Below are 20,100 nucleotides of genomic sequence, written 5' to 3'. Positions count from 1 at the left end.
GCCGGCTGCTCGACACGGGCATGCACGCAGCCGAGGCATTGGGGTTACATGGAAGAGGTGCCTTTGCTGGCCTCCTAATGAAAGAAAAATCCTCTTTGGAATCTAGAGGGGGGATGTTCATGTATGGCCTGGTTTTCTGGGAGCTGATTAGCTGGATGTGAGCTCGGTGGGCTGAAGCAGCGGGTTATTGCAGCCATTCAGGGTCAGGACTTTGGTATGTTGTGTCGCTCTTTTCCATTTGCAAAGAGCGAAAATATGAGAGCAGACCTCAAAAAACCTGTGTAAATAAGAAATAAGAAAGGAAAAATAAAACCGCAGGGAACAGCTTCCCCTCACATGCTTTGCTCTGCCTTTTTTAGGCAAATCTGTTGCTGGCTCCAAGGTCGCCGGGAGCCCCCCGTGCTCAGGTGACCACCTGGGGACGATGCAGTTTCACGGTGTGGGGACCCACTTTGAAGGCAACCTGCAGCAGTGGTTGGGCTCCACCACCTTATAGCTGCGCTCTGAAGAGGTCTGCAGTGAAATATTTCGCATATCCTTTCTGTTTATTTACATAATCAAAAAGATATGTTAAGCATTGTGTTTGGAGGAAGAAAAACAACAGTACGTGGCCTTGGGAGGGTGCCCCATGTTCAGGGCCCTGCCTGCTTGGAGCACTTACTGACAGCCCATTTATTTGGAGGTGCTATTGCTGTGCCAGGCCAGGTCTCCTGCACAGCCAGGCTTCCATCGGCAGCAAGCAGAGGCACGGAGGGAGCCGAAGCAGCAGTCAGCGGTTAGGTGATGGCAGAGGAAATGCCAGGATGCTTTGTTCAAGGTAGATGTGCCCCCCGGGCTGCCAGATGACGAAGGAATTTGGAAAAATAACGTCTTTCATGTGGGTTTAGGTCCTTGTTGTGAGGAGTTGGGGTAGGATTAAGTGTCTCGTTGGGTAAGAGCCCTGAGAGCAGCCTCCTGGGGGTGTCCGAGCTCTTCTACCGGGGGGTCTGGCTGGAGCTGGCAGTGTATGGGTGGGCAGAGGGGTGGGATGGAGATTCAGGCGTGCTGCCCAGTGCCCCTGCATGCCAGAGCCTGCTTTTCCACCTCCTGCTGCCTTCAAACCCTTGACCAAACCCAGAGCCTTGGCAGTGCCACGGCAAGCTGCAGCCCCCTCCTTGGAGAGCGCACAGGCACTTCTGAAGCCTCCAAGAAGCCCAGCTGCACCCACTGCCTGTGGCCACCCTCCAGGGGGCTGCTGGCCCCGTGGGCAGCCCGCCCCAGCTGCGAGGAAGCCCCAGGCTCTGCAGCTCCCCACGGGCTGGGTGCAGCTGCCCTGCTCTGGAAGGCAAGAGCTTGGCTGGGTGTGCATGGGCTGAGTGGTGCCAGGGGCCTCAGAGAAAAAGAAAAAAGATCTTGAGCCCTCTTTGTTTGCTGCTGGAGGATGGTGATGTCCAGATGAACATCTGCTTTGAATTCAAAGTGAAGCTGAGGGCTCTCCTATCCCTTATTCCAGGCTACAAACTGGTTTGTGTTCCCTCTCACCCTGCCATAATCATGAAATGCCCCACAGCAGCATGGGGAGGAACTGAATTTCAGGCAGGATTTGGGCTGGGGAGGTTTCACAGCAGCTAGCTTGTTCGTGTCCAGGGCGGAAGGATCTTGCATGGCTCTTGATACAGCCCTGGCCATTGTAACAAAGGAAAGTGCCTAACAGATCTCATATGGTGGATAGTGAGAACAAGGAGGAAGGAGGAAAGGCTTGCTTGGTGAAATGAACAGTTTGTCTATTCAGGAGCCAGTGCCAAGGCGTGGAGCCCTTGGGTTTGCACTTGGCATCGGTGGCCAGTGCTGGGAACCTCGGCTGCTGCCAAGTAAAGCCTCCTGTTGATCATGATGGAGCACTCTAAACAATTCTCACCCGAATGCTGCACATGGTGCATTAGGTAAGGCTGCTGGCTGACAAAATGCCCACCAGAGCAAATGCTGGCTCTCCCGCTGAATGCGCTTCAGTGATTCTGTGTCTGAGGCTGCGGGAGGAGCCTGGAGAGCGCAGTTCTCACGACAAACACCGGCCTGGATGGTTGCACTGGGATTACAGTGTGGCACCACGGAGGCAGAAAGAAACTGTTTTATTTATACATGCACTGATATTGTTTCTCTCTTCTACCTCCAAGCTGGAGCTGCTCTTTCCTTCCCAGCAGCTGCTCTTGGTGATTTGTACGTGGCCGGTGGCCTCAGCTGTCCGCTGCGTTGTCACCTGTGGAGCCCAGCGCCCCTCACTGCGGTGCCGGGCTCAGGAGGTGCCAAAGGAGCAGTGCCCGGGGCCGTGCAGCTGGTGGCCGTGGGGGTTCGGCTCTGCCAGCTGGGGACCCGGGGAGCCTCACCAGCTCAGTGTCACTGCCGTGCACTCACCCACGTGCCAAGCTGGCGAGGGAACTCCCCGGCTCCTGCGCTGCGCTTCCAGCGCGCGACTGGCGGCACTGTTCGGGCTGTCCTGCAGCCAGGAACAAGCCTCGCCCTCCGCCGCAGCCTCTGTCCCTTCCATCTTTCTCTTGGCAGCTAAGTTGTTAATAAGCTTCCTTTTGCTATGATTCCATCTAAATTACTATTTTAAAACAACTACAGATGTGCTAAATTGGCTCAGCATAATAGGATGAGATGGAGAATAAAGGTTCCCCCAGTGGGCTGTCGCCAGTGCAGGTAATTTATTACCTGGGTGGCTAATTATATGCTTCTCAGCTTTCTAGGGTGAAAACATCTTGATATTTCCTAGTTAAGGAGCCCTGACACAAGTGAAATGACCAGACATGTGAATAGGAAGCATGGTGATTAAGTACCTGAGAGATGAAGAATGCAAAGGAAAAGGCATTCTGCAGCCAGAAAAAATGAACTGTGTGATTTCCCTCCGCACCTGGGGGAGCAGGGAAGGGCTGCACCTCCCCGAACTCCAGCCAACTCAGGCACGCTGTGCACGAAAACTGCAGCTAACTGAATTCCAAGCTGGGAAAAACCTTCTGTAAATGAGAGGAGAAATTGTTCCATGAGCTCTGCATATGCGCTCACGAGCTCCAGGCTGGGGGTGGTGGGGAGGAGGAGGAGAGCTCCCAGTCCTCCCCGCTGGCCGCTGCTGGCTGCACCCACCCAGCCGTGCAGCAGGACGGAGCTCCTTCCCCTGGAGACAGCAGGGGCTCTCCAGGACAATGGGTTATGCGACCCCCCCCCGTGTGCCACCCCATGGCCCCTACACAGCATCATGGTGTTTCTATGGCCACTGTCCCTGCTGTGGCCCTGGCAGAGCCTTGCCACCCACAGCTCCTCACACCCCTGCTGCCTTCAGCTTCTTTGTGACTACACAGGAAACACTTGCTCCCCCGTTCGTGTGCTGAGAAGGGGAGGCAAGAAGTTCATACTCAATATCCTCACATTCATTATTTGCCTGATAAAACTTATTGTTTGCATAATTAATGTTTGAGACAAAATATCTTATAAAACACAGTCCGCTGAACACCGTAAAATGGACCAGTTTTCATAGCACTTAAAAGCTATGGCACGAGGCAAATCCCACCTAGAAGAAGGGCGTGTGGCTGGGCCGCTTGTGTCACCCCACGGCTCTGAGAGGCCATGCGATCCCACACTGTCTGGGCGAGATTTGTAACAGGAAGGGGGGAAGACAATAATAATAATAAAAAGAAAACCCTAAAAGCCTTGGGACGGAGTTTCTGATCGGCTAGATGAGCAGGGTGCTGGTGCCTGTCCCTCGTGGCAGCTGGACTGGGTCCCTGGGCTCTGATCTTCCCGTGAGGCCATGAAACGATCTCCCATAAAGCAAGAACCAGACTCAAAGACCTCTGGGTGCTGTCTGAGCACCCAAACCTTCCCCGTCTGGCAGTGAGGCTGTAGCTGCCTCTACTCGGAGCCATTTCCCACCCCATTTGCTGGTGCCCTTGGCTCGTCCCCTGCTCGCTGAAGGAAAACTCCCGGGGTTGACCCGTAAAGCAGCCAGAGACCAGCACAGTGCGGGCACTCAGGCGCAAACCCAAGCATGTATTTCTCATTGCAAGGCTCATGGAGCAGCAGGGACAGGGGTCAGCCAGGCTGGGAAGGCGTCCCCAGCGTGTCCCGGCTCTCTGCAGGGAGCAGCTACACCCGCATTTCCCCTCGGGTTGCAGCAGGGGAGGATGGGGCTGGCTGAAGCCCCGCTCTGCTCGCAGGAAGCAGCTGCAGCTGCACCCGAGTCATTGCTCCCAGTTACTGTCACTGCGTCACCCTGGGCTAAGGTCGAGATTTTGCCAGAAATCCCCTATTTCTGCTGACCCACGGGGCTGTGCTGATTCACCATGTGCCTTGCGCCACAGCCCCTAAAACGTGTGGTAAGGAAGAGGAGGTCTCTGGGAAAGCAGCATTGGCGATAAAAGGGAGAAGCAGAAAGCAAGGTGTTTGCGCTATGAAAGGAACCTCATTCTCAGGGATGAAAGGCAAAAAAGTGTGTGCGTGTCTTTGGACTCCACAGCATGTCCCAGAGCTCTGGTTTTATGCTTCTTTATCCTTCAACTTCTTCCTTAATGAGAAATTAATTAGCGTTGTAGTTCCTGCCTGGGAACTTGTAAACACGCAGCAGTGGTGCTGTCACCCCCCCTTCCCTGTCCCATCCCGCCCCCTCCCCGAGGTGTAGTCCAAGATATCTGACAAAAACACTCGAGAACAAAGCTGCCTGGCTAATTCAGGGAATTATCAGGAAGCCTGTAGCAGAGCTGAGATAATGAGCCTTAAATAGCAGCCTGATGGCGCTTCCTCCAGGGGTCTGCAGCAGCTCCCAGGGCTGGGGGGCCACCGGGACCCCAGGGTGGGAGCGATCCTGGGGGAAAGGCCCAGGTGAGGTGGGACCACGGACGCTTCTGCAGCCTCCTGGTGATGGCCTGGGGTGTACAGAGGGGTCCCTGAGCCCAGCGCTCTGCCCTGGGGTGCCCTGATGGGGAGGGTGGTGGGGACATGCTGCTGCCCCATGCCCCCTCGCACAGCAAAGGCTCCTGCAGCTCCCCCAGCATCTGCAAGCCCTTGGGGTGGGAGCCATGGCTCCCACACCGATATTCCCATGTGCATCTCCAGAAACAGACAGAAAACATCACCCTGACAAAGGGCAAAAAGTGTGAAAGGCTCTGCTTACGGGCAGCAAGGAGCCAGCAGAAGAGCAGGAACGAGGCTGAGAAGTCAGGGGCTGATGAATCCCACCGCCCTGCCACCTCACCGGGAGGAAAAAATTCATATTTGTGACAGGAGCTATTTCTTATCATTAAATGTTATTTGCCATAATGGAGAACATTCAGAAGCCCCACTTCAGTGCTGACACGTCGCTCCCTGGTGCAGTTGGTTAACAACACAGGAGTTTCCTACCCCGGAGGACAGGCGGTTTCCGCACCGAGGAGGGACGAGGCAAGGAAAATCTTCTGATGCAAATGTCAAGCCTTTCCCCTGTGATGCTCAGATGATGGGGCCGAAAGGACTACTGTTTTTTTAATTTCCTCATGGAGGAAATGTACTATTCCGAATATGACTTGTAGCTGCCTCAGGAATGAGTCATTACTTTGTACATAAGCTAAACACTGGAGCATAATCATAAATAAATAAAACTGGCTTCATAAACTGGAAATTAAATATATCCTTTCCTTGTTTGAAATGCACCATGATTCATGCTGTTGCTTCCTAGTTTAATTTTTATTTTAAACCAGCTTTTGAAGCCTTGTAGGGCTCTTTGCAGTGCTCTCCTTGTTGTGGGTTTGATTTGTCCTGTGATACTGCTTGAGGAACATCGTTTGTCTCCATGCTTGGTACTAATAACAAAGGCACCCCCCATGTGCCTTCTCCTTTGCTGTGCAAAGCACAGGTGAGCTTCAGGGGTCTCAGCTGATCGAATCTTTTTTTTTTTTTTTTTTTTACAAGACAATTTCCAGGTGGATCAGGAACACTGGGACAAGCAGCTGAGACTGCAGTGCCACCACGGTGGGTCTGTCATCTTAAGGAGACCACATGGAGCTGCCCAAAGTGCAGAGCTTCCATCCTGCCTGGCTTTAGGCATCATGCCCAGAAGCACAAATCCTGTGTGAGCACAGAGAGGTGAGGATGAGCCTTGTGCCTCGGGCTCTGTACCCTCTTCCATGGCACTACACTGCAGGGCGAGGGGCTGCTTGACCACGTCCTTGCTCCCGCAGCAATTGGGGATGTTTCTGCTCCTAATCCTCCCCCAGCCACCTCCGGCTCCTGGGTGTCTGGCTGTGGCTGCAGGGCCGATGCTTAACGCAGCTCGGGGAGGCTGGCTGGGTGAGGAGGTCAGCGCAGGCATCTGGGGTCAATGTAGGGTTACCCAGCTCTTCACTTAGGCGAGAAAAAATAAGTCTGCCTCTCTCCTCCCCTGAGCTCCCGGGAGGCAGGGGTAGGGGAGAGGGGCTGGGCAACGTGGGTCTGCAAACGGCTGCTGCCTCTTCCAGGATGGGATGTCCCACACGCAGCAGGACACGCAGGGCTCAGGCTGAGCATTACCTTCCCAGTCCAGGGCCCCTAAAACTGATGCATTTGCTCCTACTTGTGCTATGCCTGTGCCTTACTCCAAACCACAACGCGCTAGATTCATCTGTTCCCTAAAGCTGAGCCTACCGAGACCAGACCTGCTCTCTGATTTCCACTGTGCCAAGAAACCCCAGAGACCTTGGTGCATCACGGTCCAAGTCGCGTCCCTAAGTTAAATACCTGCAGTTGCCTGTTTTGGCAGAGCTCAGCTGCTAGACCTGCTCCCTGTGAAAGCCAGGCTGGAGCATGTAAAACAGGAACGTTAACTATTTTTCCAGCTGTCTGCAGCTCATGAACTGTAAAACACACACTAATGTTACACCTCCACACCTTGCCAAGGAGATGCCAGGTACTTTTTTTTTTTTTCTTAACTCTGGTTTCTAGAAGTTGGAGGAACTATCTGACACCAGCGATGCTCCTGCAGGATCACACGTGTGTCTGTAGCTGGGACCAGGCTTCAGGGCACTCCCTGTGTTGCTCCAGCCCCAGGCAGGACAAGGCAGGCGAGACCTTCCCCACCAGTGGCTCCATCTGGTGCCTCTTTGTGGTCATGAGCCTTCGGACGGGGAGCCCAGGCAGCCCCAGGTCCTGGTGTCCCGTGTGCCCCCGCAGCACCTGACAGGTCAGAGGAGCAGAAGGCAGCAGCCAAAAGCTGCACCCTGCTCTGGGCAGCAAGGAGCGCGAGCTGCCCGGCCAGCCTGAAACCAATTTGTGTCTATCTTTGAACCTGATTCCTCCCTAAGCCTGTTTTGGCTCTGTTTGTTTGGAATAGACCCGAATCTAAAGGGAAAAGCAGACAAACCAGACTAAACATCAAATATTAAATAGCAACTGCTAATATGACAGCCATTAAACACAAGCACTCTCCTGCCTCTGGAGCAGCTGGAAGCTGGGCTGCACACCCACCTCTGGATCCCCGCACTGCCGAAATCGAAGTCAGACTGCACGTGTATATATCAAATTGCTGGAATGAAGAAGAACTCCAGTTTCCTGCTGCCAATCTTTCTGGCACTCAATCTTCTGTGTCTGCTCTGAGCCGAGGGAGGAGGAGACGATGTCCTCTCCCCTTCGGAGACGCAGGGAAAGGGAAGCACGCAGCTGCCCCGCTCGCTGGCTCTGCACAGGCGCTCAGCAGAGGTTGGCAGGGAGGTCTCTCCCCTTATCCTGCTGGAAAATTAAAGAAATCTTATTTTGTTTTGGGATGAATCCAAGAGCCTTTGAAGTCCTGGGAGAGATCTGCTGGCCAGGCAAATCCTTCCCTCCTCTCTCTCCCAGCATTTCAAAGCCACAGCGCTGGGATAAGTCCAAGGAGAGGTCTGCCGTACCGCCGTGGCGAAGGGGAGCCCACGCAGAGCTCCCGGGCTCAGGGCACTGATTTCTGCAGCAGTGTGGTGATGGCAGGGGCCAGGGAGGTCACGGTGGAAGAAATACCCCAAAGCTGTGTGCAAGATAAGCCCTCACCCACACTCCTCTTTGCTTGCAGCCCACTCCATGCTTCACCCACATCTGAGCTGTCTCTTATGCTTCTCTGGGAGAAACTGGGCACAGACGGGTACCCAAGGATCGCAGGGGTCTGTCCGTGCCGGGAACAGCAGAGGAATGAGAGGCAGAGGGACCCTGGGTCACCCGGGCACAGCCCTGAGCAAAATCCCCTGTCACATTGTCAGCGGGCACTTGTGGTCATGGCACAGCGTGGCCCTGGGTCCCGCTCCTTATCTCCTGTGCTCCTCCTCTTTCCTTGAGCCACTTCTTTATCACATTTTGAGCATACCTTCCACTTGACTTAACACTAACATATGTACAGTCGACATTTCAGTAATGCCTTACAAATTAGCTAGGGCCGATGGAGAGATTACCTGCTGCCTCCAGTCTCTCCCCAGCACCTCCACGCCTGGCCCACCAGTCGCTGGAGCTGGGGCTTCATCCTGGGGTGGGGAGCTGGCCCCCCAGTGCAGACCCGGCCCCCGCAGTGCCCAGAGCCCCCTTTTCTCCTTTCCTCTCAGCCAGAAGGACTTTCTGGGTGCCACAGCCAGACTCACAGGCGGCCCCAGGAGCTGGTGCTTTAGGGAGCAGGCAGCATCCAGCGCTGCCCCTGCAGCACCCAGGGCTGGGGTGGGAGCAGGATAGGGCCCTGCCACGCTCCCCAGTGCCCCCCCTGCAGAAGGCGGCTCTGGTGGGTGCAGGAAGCAGGCGGCACCCGAGGGCTCCTTGCAGGGAGCAGCCCCGGCAGCGCGCCGGCTGTAGCCTGTATTTGCAGCTTATAAACAAAGGGAGGCGAAGGCAGACGGGCTGTATATTCACTGAAGTGCTTTCAGGAGAAAATCTTCAGCCGCTCCGCATGCCGGGTTGCCGCTTCTGTTTTCACTGCCCCAGCAGTGCAGCCTTCTGGATGGAGAGGTTTAAAGTCCTCCTGGAGGCGTTCCCATTGCCCGGCAATTCCCCTAGATGCATTTTGCTGTGGATTTCTTTGTTCCGAGCTTTTACGTTTCCTGCAGCCCTCTCGAGTTCCTGAGCACGGGCCTCGTAGTGGCTGTGGTGCTTGATCCATGCTTCTCTGTCACTTAGCGCTGGAAAGTGCTCAGAGAGCGTATTTCTATGCAAGAGGTGGTGAAAAATGAGGCTATGCAAAAACGAGGCTATGCTTCATGATGTTCCCGTGCAGAAGGGCCCTGCACCGATCATCGCGAACGACAGAGTTATTGCGGCTGGAAGGCACCTCCACCAGCTCACCTGCTCCCTCTTATCCCCTGCGTCAGGCCGGTAAACCATCCCTGTCAGATGTGTGCTTAGCCTTATCCTTGAATATCTCTGGGGAGAGCGATTCAACAACCTCCCTGAGCAGCCTGTTCCACGTCTGAACTCTAGTTAGAGTTATAAAGGTTTCTCTAATGTTTGACTTTAATTTTCTCTACTGCAACATAACACCATTATTACTGGTTTGAGCTCCTTGATGGCTCTTTTTCCCCTAAGCCCCCATTTAGGAGAGACGGGGAAGGAGTTAGATGAACTGACTTACATCTCGGTTACAACACACTCCCAGCCAATTCCATTTAATACGAGTTAAGGTAGGCAGAGTTTATGGGATCATATCAGGTTTAAATGGACTTAGGCAGCGCTTGAATGTCCTCCTGTGACATGAGCGGGTTTCGAAGCTGGTGCCCTCCTTGTGCCTGCCACCACGCCAGGAACAGCACAGCTGCCTGACCCCCTCAGGACCCTCTTTTCCCCCCCTGGCTCTCAGGGAGCCCCCAGCCCTGCCTCAGAGGGGTGGGAAGGGGCTGGTGGGTTGCATTGCCACGTCCCCACGGGAAGCTGAGCAAACCACACCAAGCTCCGGGTGCACCCTCTGTCCCCTGCAGCACAGGAGAAGCTCCCAGCCTTGTGTCAGTTCAGGCAGGACCTTATTCCTTCCAGCATCGTGGTTCCCCTCCAGTCCTTCAGCAGCAGTAGGTGGGTAACATCCCTATTCCCCAGTCCCCAATGCACCCTGTGTCACAGCCACCCCATAACCCATGGGGCTGGGGGGGACCCAGGGCTAACCAGGACGTGGGGAGACCTTGGAGCATCCCAAGTTGGGGATTGGTCATTCCTCCATGAATCGTCTGTGGAGCGTGATTTTAATCAAAGTAATTCTTTATTTTATTTTATTTTTTACTGAGTGATTGTAGTGAGTAATGTTCATCTGCTTGGGGCCCATCTGTAAGCATTTTGCCTCAATACTCGGCGGCTGAGGCTCAGGCAGCCTTGCGGGGCGAGCCAGCCACGCTGCGCTGCTCTGTCGCCTGCGGATGAACGCACGTTGTTGAGTGAGGTTAGTAGTGCATATATTTGTGCTTATCAACCCAAAATGTGTTTCCTATGGATATTCCGTAATATTTACTTAAATCTAGCTGTTTCTGCTAAGGTTGCTGGCAGTGAGCACAATCGCCAGAGTTTTCACGGGTAACAAAGACAAAACAGGACACAGGGCAGGGTCTGAACTGATTGTTTGAGGACTCAAGTACATGCAATATTTGTTTTGTGGTATTTATCTAATTTAGTTTACAATGTGGGGATTTTTTATTTATTTATTTTTAAAGCATGTTTCTCCCCCCTCTCCCCTCCCCAACCTTGTAAAGCCTGTGGTTCTATCTGGGATTCCAGTTACAAACTTTTACTGTTTTGCTTCAGCCATGATTTCTTTTATAAAAGTGTGGTTAGGCTATTTTTTACTTTAGAAAAAGAGTCGGTTTTCCCCTGTTTTTTGCTGATAAATTGCAAATGGATGAAGAAAATTTGCTCAGGCTTTCCCCGCAGATTTTCTCCTTTGGGCAGAGATTAAACATGGGGAATTTCAGCCTAAAATGCAAATGCTTTGGACATTTATGAGGGTGGGAAAACAGGGGCTGATTATGAGAGCTGCTTTGCGACTTTATAGGGGTGCTACTGGCAGCTGCTGCTGCCCGGCTGCGAGCTGGGGGCCGGCAGGGCCGGGTGCTCATGGCGGGGTCCTGGTGGCAGCGGGTGCTCTGGTAGCACTGGGGTGCCCTTGTGAGCCCCTCGAGACCCCAGAAGGGGTGGGAGGAGAGATGGTGAGCACCACGTCTTGGAGAAGGGGAGCTGGGTTGCTGCAGCAGGATCTGTGCCCTGGGCTATTTAATGGTTGTAGTGCTGGCAACGGCTGCTGCAAAGCCCAGGAGAGCTGCAGACCTGTGTCGTGGGTCTGCGGGATGTTGGGAGCCCCTCTGGCCCATCACAGAGCCCGAGGATGCTGCTGATGGGCTCAGCGCAGAGCAGGAGCGGGCTCACGATTAAGGCTCCGCAGGGGAAATCCCTGCAGAGTCTGACAGCAGATTTGCACTGTGAAAAATTTACATCTTCTGCTGAGAACTCAATTTTCAGAGGAGATAATCAAATGTGACCTGTGTAACAGAGCGATAGTTTTACAGGATGTTTTCCCTTCTTCCTTTTTTTTTTTTCTTTTTTTTTTTTTTTTTTTTTTTGTTTGCTCCTCTCTCTCGAGTTCCGTTTGGCGTCTTTGGCAGTTCCCAGCTCTTGTATTTTGACAAGGATTCTCAAACCACTTGTAAACGCTTCCAAGCGAGGAGGAGGTGGAAACCACGGTGTCTAACTGCAGTCAGTAACACGACTTCGGGAGGCAGTGGGAACGAGCCGAACCCAGCTTTCCTCACCTCTTTATCACCATGAAAATATTGGAGGCTGGGTACCGCAGTCCCGGAGGTTATCGGAGGTTGGATTGCAGGAGGGAGGAAAGGGGAAAATGGGAGGAAGGGATGTAACAGCACCAAAATGGTGCCGGTCCCCTCCGGCTGTTGGTGGAGAAGTGTGGGAGAAGCATGCTGCTGGAGAAGGTAATGCTGGCAAAACAGCAGTGCCCTTCTTCCACCTGCCTGCCCTCCTAAGCCCTCGCCTGTCAATCAGCCCCTTATTTACATGAATATGAAATCCAGCTGGAGATTCTTAAATAAAACAAGAACTCGCACCTTTCTGTAGCGAAACATATTATAGCCGTTTGTCACAGCATCATCCAGTAGGTATTAATTCCCAAATCATTTTATGACATGTTTTATCAGAAGTTATTAAAGAAGGTAGCTGCACCGGGCAATCATTTGATAAACTGCACCATAATTTAACATGCTCCACCATCATATTAGTGGGGAACAAGATTTATTTTCTCCGTGCGACTTTAATTATGGATAACACCAGCCGGGAATTGAGCTGGCTGCATCGCTAAGGTTAATGGTGTCTCCTGCGGAGCACTTTTGGGTGATGCACAGGATCTGCCCAGAGCTGTCGATGGACCTGCGGGTGGCAGAGCTGGCTCTAGCTAAGCAGTGAGCTACGCAGCTCATCTGTGACCCCTGAGTGGCCAACCGGAGGGTCCACGACCACTTTTTCCAGATCTTCAGCCTTGTGTAGTGTTAGAGGACCTGGAGGTTCATGGGCAAGTTGGCAACAAAGCCTGGATATCTGCCCATGCAGAGGGTACCCGCAGGAAAAGGGCCGGTTCTTCTTTGGTGCTCAAAGGGAAACCGAGGCTGTGGCGTACACACAGCATCGGGGTGGAATAAAGTCAATCCCACCTCCCTGCAGGCCGTCAGGGTGCTGCGATGGAGCATCAGGTAAGCAGAAAAACCTTAGGAAACAACCTAAGGGCTTCCAAAAAAAGCTAATTTTCCCCTCCCACCGGGGAAGTTAATGACCCTCCTGGCGAATATCACCCCTAGGCTGGGAACTTGTCAGAAACCCTCGCGTTCCCCCGACTGCTGTGCTGTTGCTCTTTCTCATGTATCTACTCCTGGCTCTGGAAATCATCTTTTAATTCCTCCCCCTTCATTGTTGTTCCCTGGTCCCAGAGGAACAGAGTCTAAGCCCCTGGACCACCTGAGGGCTCTGTCCTGCTGCCATCTCACCAGGGAGAGCTCGAGGTGCACAGGGATGTGTTCCCCTGGCAGCAGGCGAGCCAAGGCTGTCCCTGCTGCTGGGCTGGGGGTGCTGGGACGTGGCACAGCGAGGGGTCGGGTACACGGCGAGCACCACGGCAGGGTGCTGAGAAAAAACAGGCAGATGGGTGATCCTGCTGGGTCCTCTCTGCCACCGCCACCCCAAGCCTCCCTCTTCCACGATCACTTAAAACAGGGGGTGGGGGAGAATAAATCTCTTCTTAAATTCCAAATCACCGAACTGCTCAGGGCAGGGAAGGGGTAAGAAGTGCAGAAGGGAAGAGATGCTGAAACACATTGGGCTGATGTCATTTCTTTGAGTCAGGAACAGGAGAAACACAATCCAGTTCTCTTCCCCCACAACAGAACAAAGGGGAAAGTCCCCAAGGGAAGATTAAATAAATAAATAAATAAATAAATAAATAAATAAAACTGAGGAGAGGAACAAAAAGAAAGAGAAAAGAAAAGAAAAAGAAGGCCAACCCCCTCCTCCTCCCCGAAGTACCCCCTCTGCTGCATGTAACAGCTTCTCCCTTCCCGCGGCTCCCAGCACCAGCCAGCCTTACAGCACCATAAAAAAGAGTTTGTGGCGTGTTCAATCGATTATTCCTCCTAATGCACTGTTTTTGGAGACAGGTAATTTATTTCAGACTCTACATGTCTACATAAAAAAAAAAAAAAAAAAAAAAGCAATCCCCTTCTTTTTCTTTCCTAGCTCTTTTATTGATGGACTCTTTTTGCCCTGTGCCCCCACCCCCCCGCCCCCCTGCCCCTCCGAAGCCCCCTCAGACGCAGGCGTTTCCCAGCGAAAGGTGCAGCCATTCCCACAGTGAAACCCAAGGCAGGTAATGACTTTCTCACCCCATCCATACTGCTCCAGAGACCGCTGCCTCACCAGCTGCATCCCTTTATTTTGGAGAGGTGAGAGGGAGGGGGACGTGCCAGCCCCCTCTGCTTCCCTCTCCTCCGAGGCCTCCCCATAAAAAAAAAAAAAAAAAAAAAAAAAAAAAAAAAAAAAAAAAAAAGGAAGGAGGAAGATATAAAGGGAGCAAGTGTTTGCAGAGATAGGGTTTCCATGAGAGGGGAGCCTGGGCTGGCTGTGCAGGATGGAGCTGGCTGCCGGGGCGGGCAGGGAGCTGGGCTGGGTGCTGCTCAGGACACGAGCTACAGGATTACACTTGGGCGCGCCGTGCCCCAAAGCGCTCCCATCCTAAGTAAGCTCTGGCCTCCTGGAAAAGAGGAAACTACACATCACTTACAGCTTTGCTGTAAAAAAAAAAGCCCAGATGGGTGTCCTAGGCTGGGGACGCCGACTGGGCATGGTGCAGGGAGAGGAGCGGAGCCTCGGCTGCAGCACCGAGCCCCGGCCACGGTGGGCCGGCAGGCTGGGAGCTGTTGTTTCCAATTAGGGGGAGTGGGAGAGATTTTTATCTCATAATGAAAAAAGCATTATGAGGGGAAATAATAAATATCAGGGAACAGGGAAGGAAGAGGGAGGGGGATTTTACTGAAAGATGTAAGCTCTGCCAGCCACCAGCCCCACGCTGTTGGGGCTCCTCGGTGAAACCTTAACCCAGCTCTGCTGAAACAATCACCCCTGTCCCAAATGGAGGCGAATTCCGCTCGGCTTTGGGGTCCTGGGGTGGGATGCAGGGATTGGCAGGGCCCAGCCCGTGCCCTCAGTGGGTTCAGCCCCACGCCAGCCCCAGGAGGCAGCATCAGGGTGCTGAGCCCCGGGCATTGGGCTGGGTGAGCTGGCTCTGGGCACTGCAGCTCCATGGGGCTTCAGCTGCCAGGACGGCCATGTGGGGTCTGTGTGAGAAAAAAACACCTCCAAAATTCCCTTTATATGGCAGGAGCCCTCCCTTTTTCTCTTTCAACAGCACCGAGCCACTTCTGAGGCATCCTTGGCCTCCAGTTCGGTCCTGAGCCATGCTCCTTCCCATCCCTGAGCACCGTGCCCGGGGATGGGCTCTTCCCAGCTCCACAGGCTGGGTGCTCGTGACCTGCTTTTAGGAGTGGGTGGCTTCCCTCCCATGTTTCAGAGGCCGGAAAAAAAAACAGTGAAGGCTGTTCCACTAAAAGAGCAGGTGCGAGTGCGGTCAGCCCGCATCCCGTGAGCTCCTCGGCTGTGATTTCAAGCACGAGCATGTTTGTTAACCGGGGAATTCAGGGGCAGCAGGATCAGGGGGAAGAGTTTGTTCATGAACCCTTAAGTATGCTTTTGGAGGTTTCGGAGAAAGGACAGAGGCAGTCTGGGCTCCCTCCCTGCTCTTGCTACTCCCACCACCCGCCAGTCCTCCTCCCGGCAGCTCCACCGGGATCAAAGCCTGCCTCAGCTTTTTCCATCTGCCCTTCTATCAGCCGGGCCCCTCGGCCAGGTGGCTTTCCCAGCCCTCAGATGCTATCTGCAGCCCTCCTCCTCCCAGAAGAAATGCAATAAAGCTGGGCCAGGGGAGCCATCAGAAAGCAAGTCCCTGGTCACAGCTTCTCACCGGGTGTCCCAGAAATGAGCACGGTGACAAAACCCAGCGGGGCAGGGCTGTCACCCGGCTCGGCTGTGCTGTCCCTCTGCCCGTGCACCGTGCCGCAGGGCACATCCTCGCTGCCACGAGCGGCATGTTTTTTTATTTTTTCCACTTTCCTGCAGCTGAGCCCTCCCCAGCAGGCTGCCCGGAGGCTCTGACCCGAGCCAGCAGCTCGTGGAGCCATTGGCATCTCATCGGGAGCTCGGTGGCTCTTTGGGTTTGCTGGCGAGCAAACAACCTGCTCCGTGCGGCCGTTTCCATGTTAAGCTGCTGAAGTTTTGGTAAATATATGACTGTACATCAGGCACTTGCAAGACAAACCATCTCGTTGGGAATTTGGAGGAGAACAACAAAAATGATTAAGCGGCTGAAGGGATTGACTTATGAAGAGAGATTAAAAGAGCTAAATCTGTCCAGCTAGGCTACCCGACATCCATGGCAAGATCCGATAACTATCTACAAGAATATGAGGGGCATAAATCACAGCTCGGGGGATTTGTGTGGGGCAGCCCTGGGAGATTAACTGGGAGCAACAGCCAGGAGTAGAGCACAGGAAAAGCATTGCCTAGAAGAGAGCCGGTGAGGACTCCTGGGCTGGAGAAGGAGGCAGGAGCAAAGTGCAGGGGCAGATCCTGCACCCAGCCTGGTGGTAGCACCAGCAGGGACCTGAGGCACCTTTAATTAGCATGACAAGTCATTAAGGGGATGATGGCAGTGTTACCATCAGGAGTGCAGGACCCACAGCAGCCCAAGGCTGGAAGGAGGGGTGTACAGCCTGGGTGGTTTGGTGAGGTTTGGTGGCAGCCTGGCTTTGAACGGCCTCAGGTCTCTGCTGCTCAGGAGCCACGAGAGCTGCTGATGGGATTCCTGACGGACCCAGTCTGTGTGTCCTGAAACAAACTGGAGCATCCCTGGCCGGGACCTCGGGGGAGGCGAGGAGGGGCTGAGGGTCCTGTTCTGCCTCTGGTGACACGTGGATTGCTCCCAACATTTGTCACCTTTCGGCCAAGGCACCAGCCCTGCACTGGCTGAAATCAGTGGAAACTCCTTTCAACTGGCAGTGCATCGGTGTAGGGCTAAGAGAATAATTCACACTGAATAATTCACTCGAGACTTCTCTACTCCCAGCAGTTCATAATTCCTCATGTGAAGCAGTGTTTGCATTTGCTGAAATAAGGAGAGCTGTGTGGGTTACCTGTGACTGCATCTCCGTGTGTTTTTCTACTTGCCGACTGGATGAATTAATAAACGCTGGTGCGCGCCGCCGAAACCCAGCACCTGCGGGACCCGGCGGGGGGAGGGCCACTCTCTGCCTTTGTTTATTTTCTCTAACATTTGTATATAACAGAAGCAGAAATGAAGCAAGGGAGAGCTACCCAGCAGCGCTCAGAAAGATGAATTTCCCATCCCTGGTGCGGAGCGGGTCAGCGTTCAGCCCAGGCTGCAGCGTCTCCTCCCCCGGGACCGGCACCAAGCCCCTGTCCTGCCAGCGGTCCCCATCCTGCTCCGGGCCACCAGCTCTGCCCCGTGGACAGAGCAGCTCTTCAAACAGGGCATTTCCCCTTCTGATTTCCCAGGAGGAGCTCCCAGGTCTCTCGTTTCTCTTCTGAGCAGCGCAGACTTTGGCTTACACTTGCAAATGACAAATTATGCCTTTGCCTCTAATTCCAGCTTCCCTGGCATCCTCAATTGAAGCAGCCCTCTGCAGAAAGCAGCAGGTTCCTCGCAACCAGCGGGAGGTAGGCTTTTCCTCTTCTCTCCTCTCCCTCCCCCCGCCTTAATTGCAGCCCAACATGGGCTTTCGAGGTGTATTAAACATACAAATTATTCTGCAAAGCCTCATGAAGTGCTAGTTACCAAGGCCTCTAATGGGAAATGACAGTGCAACCAGAGAAGCCGTTAACGTCAGAGCATTGTCTGAGATCGCTCTGGCAACACAGGCGGTTTGCAGGCGTGGTGCAGGGCTGGTGCCACTGCAGCCACCTCGGGACCTCGGGGCTGGGTCCCTTCGGCATCGTGCCGGCCTCCGAGGAGGACGAGAGGCTCTTGGCGCAAGGCTCCCCCGCCTGCACCTGCGATATTGTGCTCCTGGCTGGAACGATGCTGATGGATTGGAGAGAGTTCAGAGGAGAACCAGGAACATAATCAAGGAGCTGGAGGGCATGATTTATATGGCAAGTTTAAAAGGGCTGCATAATAGCAACAATAATAAGCGCTCACAGCACAGTGTTTTTCATCTTTGCACTCAAAAGAAGCTAACATACACTACACCCAACTGCATTAACAACTTAACTACATCTAGCCGGGCCAGCCGATAGCAGGAGGGATATGAGAACCATCTGCAAGTCTCCTCGGAGCACAAATGCCAAGGCGGGGGGAGTTGTTTAGGTTAGCTCAAGGGGCTACAGTGAGTGATACAAAGACAAGGAAATGAGAAAAGGAAAACGTAGGCTGAACGTCAGGAACTTCTTGCTGGTGCAGTGCAGTGACCAGGGACTGGTGATGTCCCGGAGCAGGAGGGACAGCCTGGCTGGTGGTGGTGTCGCTCTCCAGGAGGAGGGGTGTGCCGGGGGCTGCTGGAAAGAGACGGGCAAGGTTTGGGGATCTCCTGCCTTCCTGGCTGCGGGCTGTGAAGGATTCATGCCTGTGGGTGCTGTCAGAGCCGGCAAAACCAACTTCTTCCTCTCAAAGAGGGTTTTTGGTACCAGCTACCACAACCATGGGCGAGATGCTGAGGGCTGGCGAACTGCAACCACAGCTGGAGCACAAAGAGGAAACTCTTCCTCGGGAGGTGCCCCAGGTCTCCAAGACCTTTCAGTCTGCACTAGCTGAGAGGAGTAGAAAGGCACTAGAATATTCAGGGAAATATACACAGAGGTAAGAAGCGGGCTGTGCCATCCCGCCAGCCCCCCGGGGTATTTCCAGAGATGCCAGCATGCCCTGGCCACCCACCCCAGCTGGCCCTGTCCCCAGATTGTGTCCTTTTGTCCCCAGGCTGTGCCAGCCACATCCCTCCCCTCTGCAGCAGGGCTGCGCCAGCCGCGGGCAGGGATTTATTGCTCCATTCCCTGCGCTCTCCCAGGAGGAGGATGAAGCCCTACGGTCTAAATATAGGGCAGTGGATCAAAGGTGAAGGTGCCGGGAGGGGTAGATGGCTGCAGGGAAAATCTGTTCTCTGTGTCTCCACCATGGGCGGCTGCTTTCCTGGTGACGGTGGAAGCAGACACGGAAAGTTCCTACCAACAATAATCCAACAAAGCAGAGGGAAATAATAATAATAAAAAAGCCTCATTTTGCAAGCTCACTCATTTTTTGCAGCTCAGAGGACTGCAAGGGAAAGATAAATGTGGATCCAGCCAGAGGGGACCAGGGCATGGCTCAAGTCTGTGGGAAGATTTAGGGCCTTGAAGTCCTAAGGCAGGGCTTGATCGTCGCACGAGGAAAGAAAAATCTCTGGGAGTGGATATCATGTTAAACAATGTGTTGCAATAAGTGTTTTATGCTTTAGAGGAGGAGAGAGAACAGTGAAATCCCCCGTAAGAGCTAATTACTGCAAATTCCTTTTCAATAAAACAAGACAAAAAAAATCCCCTCTTAATGGAAAAATCCATTTAACGCTCAGATGAGGTAACTGCAGCTCGCCTCCTCGCCGCGCCGTCAGTGCAAGTCAAATAGGTTTTCCTCCTGGCTCGCCCAGAGGGGCCAGACCCCGGCCAGGGCGGGAGCAGGTGCACAGCCGAGGTGCTGGGGCTGGCGGAGAGGGCACCCCGGGGACCGGAGGCTTCCCGGCGCTCACGGCAGAGGTGATGCCGAGGCCAGGTGGGACCCCGGTTTCTGATCATGGGCAGACACCATCGGGAGCTGGGCGGCAGCGGGGGTTTGCCGGCACGGTCAGCCCGCGAGCAGTGGCGCCCCAGGAGCCCCGTGCAGCCCCTGACACCGCGCTCCGAGTCCAACCCAATTAAAATGAAGTAAAGAATTGAATTAAGAGTGGGTTTGCCTCTGTCCCTGATGCTCTGCATTTCCCTGCGACTTGAAATGGGGCCAGTTTGGTGGATTTCTTGCACATGGGAGCAATATATTGAATTACATGTATGTCCAGTGCTTAGGAGAGATACATTTCTTTTCCACATGTTCGTGCAGCTGCGTGACCCCAGGAAACCCAACAGTGGGGTCTGTCTTTGGAGACAAATAGGGATTGTTTTGTGTGTGTGTAAATGCCTCCCTCCCCCCTGCTTTCCCCAGCCTCTGTGTGTGTGCGTGCATGGGGAGGCTATTCCCTGCCGAACATATTTGCATCCCTCTTAAGACAAAAAGCACGAACACAAGATATTTATTTGCCACAAACCCACAGGGTGGAAATGCAGCTTTGGCGGAGTCTTGGTGCCCCTTGGACTGGGAGGATGCTGCTGGCAGTTGATGGGGAAAAAGCCTCAGTCTGGCAGGCCTCCTGGCACCACTGCGGTCGGATCTGTGGGGCAGAGGATGCTCTTCGGCAGCGTGCCCCATCCGTCCCTCCCAGAGAACCCACGGGAGCAGGATCTGCCCCAGTGGAAAAGGAAGAAGAAACCCATCTTGTATGAATCAAC

The 20,100-nt window shown here is 53.8% G+C and overlaps 1 long non-coding RNA gene across 1 annotated transcript; it reads left to right on the top strand.

The window, feature by feature from the left end:
* Positions 1–368: 368 nt before the first annotated feature.
* LOC121077451 lies at positions 369–3,653 on the top strand. Its single transcript, XR_005824052.1, has 2 exons — positions 369–511; positions 2,719–3,653. It is a non-coding gene; the product is annotated as an uncharacterized LOC121077451 (long non-coding RNA).
* The last annotated feature ends 16,447 nt before the right edge of the window (positions 3,654–20,100 follow it).

The sequence above is a fragment of the Cygnus olor genome, chromosome 13 (assembly GCF_009769625.2).
Source record: "Cygnus olor isolate bCygOlo1 chromosome 13, bCygOlo1.pri.v2, whole genome shotgun sequence".
Taxonomy (NCBI): Eukaryota; Metazoa; Chordata; class Aves; order Anseriformes; family Anatidae; genus Cygnus; species Cygnus olor.
This window is presented reverse-complemented; position numbering and strand designations above follow the sequence as displayed.